Source organism: Rhinopithecus roxellana, chromosome 15 (assembly GCF_007565055.1).
Source record: "Rhinopithecus roxellana isolate Shanxi Qingling chromosome 15, ASM756505v1, whole genome shotgun sequence".
NCBI classification, from domain to species: domain Eukaryota; kingdom Metazoa; phylum Chordata; class Mammalia; order Primates; family Cercopithecidae; genus Rhinopithecus; species Rhinopithecus roxellana.
Genome location: NC_044563.1, coordinates 109689641 through 109697693, shown reverse-complemented (window position 1 = coordinate 109697693; position 8053 = coordinate 109689641).

The following is an 8053-nucleotide window of genomic DNA, read 5'->3' as shown; positions in this document are numbered from 1 at the left end:
TTTACCAAGTAAATGGAAAGCAAAAAATAGCAGGGGTTGCAATCCTAGTCTCTGATAAAACAGATTTTAAACCAACAAAGATAAAAAGAGACAAAGAAGGGCATTACACAATGGTAAAGGGATCAATGCAACATGAAGAGCTAACAATCCTAAATATATATGCACCCAATACAGGAGCACCCAGATTTATAAAGCAAGTTCTTAGAGACCTACAAAGAGACTTAGACTCCCACACAATAATAGTGGGAGACTTTAACACCCTACTGTCAACATTAGACAGATCAATGAGACAGAAAATTAACAAGGATATTCAGGACTTGAACCTCAGCTCTGGACCAAGCAGACCTAATAGACATCTACAGAATTTTCCACCCCAAATCAACAGAGTATACATTCTTCTCAGTACCACATCACATTTATTCTAAAATTGACCACAAAATTGGAAGTTAAACACTCCTAAGCAAATACAAAAGAATGGAAATCATAACAAACAGTCTCTCAGACCACAATGCAATCAAATTAGAACTCAGGATTAAGAAACTTACTCAAAACCGCACAACTACTTGGAAACTGAGCAACCTGCTCCTGAATGACTATGGGGTAAATAATGAAATTAAGGCAGATATAAATAAGTTCTTTGAAACCAATGAGAACAAAGACACAACATACCAGAATCTCTGGGACACAGCTAAAGCAGTGTTTAGAAGGAAATTTATAGCCCTGAATGCCCACATGAGAAAACAGGAAAGATCTAAAATAGATACCCTAACACTGAAATTAAAAGAAATAGAGAAGCAAGAGCAAACAAATTCAAAAGCTAGCAGAAGACAAGAAATAACTAAGATTAGAGCAAAACTGAAGGAGATAGAAACACGAAAAACCCTTCCAAAAAATCAGTGAATCCAGGAATTGATTTCATGAAAAGATGAACAAAATAGATACACTGCTATCCAGACTAACAAAGAAGAAAAGAGAGAAGAATCAAACAGACACAATAAAAAATGATAAAGGGGATATCACCACTGATCCCACAGAAATACAAACTACCATCAGAGAATACTGTAAACACCTCTATGCAAATAAACTAGAAAATCTAGAAGAAATAGATAAATTCCTAGACATATACACCCTCCCAAGACTAAACCAGGAATAAGTCAAATCCCTCAATAGACCAATACCAACTTCTGAAATTGAGGTGGTAATTAATGGCCTACCAACCAAAAATAGCCCAGGACCAGACAGATTCACAGCCAAATTCTACCAGAGGTACAAAGAGGAGCTGGTACCATTCCTTCTAAAACTAATCCAAACAATAGAAAAAGAGGGACTCCTCCCTAACTCATTTTATGAGGCCAGCATCGTCCTGATATCAAAACCTGGCAGATACACAACAAAAAAAGAAAATTTCAGGCCAATAACCATGATGAACTTCAATGCGAAAATCCTCAGTAAAATACTGGCAAACCGAATCTAGCAGTACACTAAAAAGCTTATCCACCATGATCAAGTTGACTTCATCCCTGGGATGCAAGGCTGGTTCAACACACACAGATCAATAAATGTAATCCAGCACATAAACAGAACCAATGACAAAAATCACAGGATTATCTCAATAGATGCAGAAAAGGCCTCTGATAAAATTCAATACCACTTAATGCTAGAAACACTCAATAAACTAGGTATTGATGGAACATATCTCAAAATAATAAGAGCTATTTGTGACAAACCCAAAGGCAACATCATACTGAATGGGCAAACGCTGGAAGCATTCCCTTTGAAAACTGGCACAAGACAAGGATGCCCTCTCTCACCACTCCTCTTCAACATAGTATTGTATGTTCTGGCTAGGGAAATCAGGCAAGAGAAAAAAATAAAGCGTATTCAAATAGAAAGAGAGGAAGTCAAATTATCCCTGTTTGCAGGTGACATGATTGTATATTTAGAAAACCCCATCGTCTCAGCCCCAAAACTCCTTAAACTGATAAGCAACTTCAGCAAAGTCTCAAGATACAAAATCAACATGCAAAATCACAAGCATTCTTATACACCAATAATAGACAAACAGAGAGCCAAATCATGAGTGAACTCCCATTCACAATTGCCACCAAGAAAATAAAGTACCTGGTAATACAACTTGCAAGGGATATGAAGGACCTCTTCAAGGAGAACTACAAACCTCTGCTCAAGGAAATAAGAGAGGACGCAAACAAATGGAAAAACATTCAATGCTCATTGGTAGGAAGAATCAATATCATGAAAATGGCCATACTGCCCAAAGTAATTTATAGATTCAATGCTATTCCCAACAAGCTACCATTGACTTTCTTCACAGAATTAGAAAAACTACTTTAAATTTCATATGAAACCAAAAAAGAGCCTGTGTAGCCAAGACAATCCTAAGCAAAAAGAACAAAGCTGGAGGCATCATATTACCTGACTTCAAACTGTGTTACAAGTGGAAGGCTAGCACTCTGATAGCACCACGTTGCACAGCCATGAGTACAGTTTCATGTAACCTATGAGCCAACTGGAAGGCAGATGAAATATAGTTCAGGACTATTGGCAAGATTTTTATAATCTGCACTAAGAAAGAGTTTCGTCTACCAGATCAGCATCTTTGTAAAGGTTGCTGATGGGAGATGACCTCTCTGTTACCTCCAAGTTTGATGCTTGGATGCTTCTTGCAACAGCACAAGGCAAGCTCTGACTCACCAACCTTATGTGGGTGGCCTGGACCCTTATGGCTGCAGCCAAAACTTAATCTCTTAGCCACCTGAAGCCAGGTCTGCTCAAGTCCATGCTCCAAAAAGTCAGAAGCCATAGGCCAGGAATCACTGATGAAAAAAATTAAGGAGAATCCCCTTGAGCACAAGACCATCAGTCCCTATACCATGGAGGGATACCTCTACATGTGGGAGAAACATCACTTTGGAACTTCTTGGGTGAAGCACTACTGTATGTATGTGTCAGTGGGATTCCAAACAAATCACCATGGTACCATTTGACCATAAGTCAGGAGGAAACAAGGAGAAGATGAATCACTTACCCTCAAATCTTGCACACAGAGGAAAACAGACTCCATTGAGAAGAGGTTTTGCTTTGACGTTGAAGCAGTAGACAGGGGAAATTTGGACCCAGAGATGGACACGCACATGAGAAAAATACCACGTTAACACGAAGGCAGAAGTTGAGGAGATGCACCTACAAGCCAAGGAATGCTAAAGACTGGCAGCAGAGCACCAGAGCTAGGAGAGAGGCATGGAGCAGATTCATCCTCATACCTCAGAAGGAACACTTGATCTTGAACTTCTAGCTTCTAGGCCCATGAAACTATAAATTTCTGTTGTTTAAGCCAACATTTTATATTTTATATATATATATTATTTCTCCATACACCTTGGAGAGCCACCTTCAAGGTTTGTCCTTGGCTTGCTGAAGCCCTTCCTTTCTTCTTTATCCTAGATAGCTAAAATACCTCTTTTTTTCTTACAAAAGTAAAGTCAGATTATCATGGATAATATAGATAAGCAAGAAAAAAGAAAAAAAAAACTGACGGTTACTCCACCAACCCGGAGATAACCTCTTTTAACTCTTTTGGTGTTTTCCTATCATATCTTTTTTTTTTTTTTTTTTTTGAGACAGAGCCTTGCTCTGTCACCCAGAGTGGAGTGCAATGGCACAATCTCGGCTCACTGCAACCTCTGCCCCCTGGGTTCAAGCAATTCTCCTGCCTTGCTCAGCCTCTCTGGTAGCTGAGATTACAGGCATGTGCTACCACACCCAGATAATTTTTGTATTTTTAGTAGAGATGTGGTTTTTACCATGTTGGCCAGACTGGTCTCAAATTCTTGATCTCAAGTGGTCTTCCCGCCTTGGCCTCCCAAAACGCTGGGTTTACTGGCGTGATCCACCACGCCCAGCCTCATATCTTTTTCTGAATATATATAGGTATATGTATAAAAATAATATGTAATATGTTATGTTGGTATTTTTGCTATCAGATGTTTTTCAGAATATATGTATATATATTTGTACATATATGTATACATATATGTATTTGTACATATATGTATACATATATGTATTTGTACATATATATGTATACATATATGTATTTGTACATATATATGTATACATATATGTATTTGTACATACATATGTACAAAAGTATAATATAAACATCTTTCCACATCAATAAATACATTTCTAGAATATATGCTTAATGACTACATAGTCATTAAAATAGACTGTCTTCTATTGAATGAGGATGCTACCCAAAATTTTAATGAGAAGGATATTTAAACTATTTCATGTTTTACTTTTATAGAAACTTTTCAGCAAATATCTTTAAGACTATATCTTTTCTCAGACCTTTCATTACTTCATAATTTCTAACAGTAACATCTTACATCTTTCATTATGTCCTTGGGATAAATTCTAGCAGTAGTGTGGCAGGGTCAGAAAAGAAATGTATTTTTTGCGGCAGTAATCTTTACCTTTTGTTGGATTCCTTTCTTGAAATTTCACTTACTGCTAATGAAAAACATCTGTGTGAACCAAAGCAGAAGCGAGTGTTATGTCTTAATGTTGCTGAGTCCCTAGTACAGTGCTAGTGTTCCAATTAGTCATATTAAAGTGATATTTCTCTGACCAGGCTCACACCTGTAATCTTAGCGCTTGGAGAGGCTGAGGCGCGTGGATCGCTTGAGCACGGGAGTTTGAGACCAGACTGGGCAACATGGCAAAACCCTGTCTCTACTAACAATATGAAAATTAGCCAGGCATGGTGGCACACACCCGTAGTCCCAGCTACTGAAGAGGTCAAAAGATCGTTTGAGCCCAGGAGGCTGAAGCTGCAGTGAGCTATAATCGCCACTGCACTTCAGCTTGGGTGACAGAGCAAGACTCTGTCTCAAAAAATTTTAACAAAAAAATAAATAAATAAAATAAAATGGTGTATCTCTTCTGGCTTCAGTAGCAACAATAAAAACAACTATTATTATTGTCATTGTTGTTGCTATCTTTTGTACTGTTCTCCTGCTCTGAGATCCCCTCCACTTGGGTTCACTTAGGAGGAATGGGCCCTTTGCCAGAAACTCCATGGACTTTGCCTGGAGCAGAACACAGAGGTTCTGGCACATTCATTGTCTGAGAAGCTCAGACTGAGCTTTGCCTGACCCCTCAGAGCCCCTCAACTCTAGACAATAGGTCTTCTGTACTGTGTGCTGAGTGACACCTGCAAGAGGCTGGTGTTCATTGTTATGTCCTTTTCCTGGCAGCCTTATCTATTGAGTTTGGCTTCCTGCTGACTGAAGTGAGGGAAATTGACCTAGTTGAGGAGAGCAGCTTGACAGAAAAGTCTTGGTGTTGCCATATGGCTTGAGGGCTCTATGTGAACCTGTCAAAATAAATACATATGAATTAATCATCTCAATCCTAAACAAGTCCCAACATTGAGCACAGTACATGGCACAGAGTACAGGTACTCTGCAAGTGTTTGCTAAGTTAAAACATGATGGCAGATGAGGAGGGTATTAATTATCTCTTGCCTTATCTTGCTGTAGATTGTATATCACACTGCCCAGGGTCAGGTATTTATGTCTCCAGGAGTCCTCTCACAAGTGAGATGGAGGATCCTGCCCTATGTGTAGGGTTAAATACACATCTATTCTTCAACTTTTGGAAAAAGACCAAAATGCATGGGTCTAACAAGTGCCACTAAGTTGATAATAAAGAAGATAGACCTGCCCACCATAAATCAAGGGTGAACATATAATAAAAAAATTTTCAGACATGCATGGCCTCCACAAATAGTCACTTCCCAATCAGCTCTTCCTGGGAAGATACTAGAGGATGCACTTCCCTAAAATTAGGGATGGGGTGGGGGCAGGGGGAATAAACTAAACTGTGAAATCCAGGATCCTGGTATTTAACTCAAGAGAAAAGCTCAGAGTATTCTTAGGATGATAGCAAAAGAAAGACCAGAATAATGGCAGCACCGCCGACTTACAGGGCAACCGGTCTAGACTATGGGCAGAAGACCAAGTGTCTCCAAGAGGGACATACCGCCCCCCAAAAAAACATGAAACTCTTTAATTACATGGTAGATTTGACTTCTTTAGGAGTTTTATAGCCCTCTATGAGAATTTGGGATTCTTTAATTTTAGGTACACAAAACCAAGCAAAGGAAAAATAGGAAAAAATGTTCACGAAAGGGAAACTAACCACAGTACATTATGTGGCTCTTTTGTGAACAATATTTTCATAGATATTATCACATAAACAGCAAATATTGAATTAACAAAAAGTTGATATATGTGAGTGAATAGGGGAGGGGAAGTGTCATGTTATGGAGAGATACTAGGAAGAGCAAAAGAGAGATGGTGAAGAGAGAGAAATTTTATCCTCCACTATAGAGTGACAAAAGAGAAATGTCTACAATTAAAAATCCAGAACTAGCAGTATAAGCACATTATTTAAAGAAAGAAAGGTCAGTTCCAAAGAAACAGCTTAAATGGTTGAGAGTTGTTGCCTTTGGGGAGAGCAACCTAAAAGTAGGAAGGAGTAGAGCAGGCATTGCTATTTTTTTGTGAGATGATTTTGACTTTTTAAAACTATGTACATATATTATTTTTTAATTAAGTTAATAGAAGTATTAGAAGGTGTATAACTGGGGGAATTGATGCACACTTCTTCTCTTGGGGTTTTGATAGCTAAGTCAGTGTCTTTTTAAAAATCATGTTCCCCACAGTTGTTTCTGGGACAGTCAGAAGGAGAAAGGTGGTGACTGAGAGACTGGGGCTCTTTGACTCTTCTATCAGTTTTATATGTTGAGGTTCCTGGTGAGATTTCATTTGAATTAAAGGGTCAATTGCTTAAATTTTTTTTTGGTTTGAATTTTGAAAGCACAGACCTAGACATAACTTTCTGGGGACTAGATTTCTCTTGGTGGCCCAGTGAGTCAGTGCACCACGTCCAGAGCCTCCCTTACACAGCACCAGGCATTATCCTTCATGCACCACCATGGCCTGGAGCTTTTCTCTCCAGAAGGAAGAATGGATGCAAGATGCACTGTATACATCTTTGTATTTTTTCCCTCTGGGACCAAAGGCCTGTGTCTGTGAGCTTAATGATTTGGAAGTGTGGTGTGATTCTAGGGACTTGAGGCCCTGAGCCCATAGTCTTAGCTCCAGTGCCTCCAGCTCCAACCACCCAAACTGAGCCATTGTGAACACAAAGCTAGTACCACATCAACTTTACAACACACCCATAGCAATAAAAGTAAGCAACCTTTGAGTCTTTATGATTTGCCAGGCACTGCTCTAAGCGCTTCCTATGTATTTACTCCTTTAATCATCACAACACTAAAGGCACTGCTGCTCTCTGCATTTTACAGATGAGGAAACTGAGGCACAGAGATGTTAGTAATCAGCCCAGAGTCACGCAGCTAGCAAGTGGCAGAGCGAAGATTTGAACCCAGACAGACGGAGTCCAGAGTTCATGCTCTTAACAGTATCCCTTTTCTGTCCCCTACTGCACACACTTTGATATCTCTTTTCCTTAGATGAGCCCACAAACCCTTTCACGGAGACTTTCATTGAGGTGTTCTATGCCCTTTCACTCTCTTATTTGTCTGGGTGTTTTTAATTAGGCTGGAGTTTCAGTAAACAGCAGACTCACTTAAAACTGAAGCCGGCAGAGAAATCCTTTGTTGACAAAATGTCTGGCACACACAAGCAAATCATCATTTGAAGTCATCAGAGGCAATTGGATACCCATGTTGTAATGGTTTGGAATTAAGGGTTTAATTCTCACACCCAAGGGCTGGCACCCAGAGAAATCACTCACTAATCTCTGTGCTTGATGCTTGGGCAGGGAGGTGAGGGGCTGGGGCGTTCCTGGGAGGGTGCATAGAACCAAGAGGTCTCTCCACACAGTAGAAGCCAGAGGCCCTCCAAACCAGCCTCAGATAGACTTTTAACAGGTTCAACCCAGCCACTGAGTAAAGGGACAGGGAATGTGGATCGGCCTGGTGGCCTGGAGGGCAGGAGGA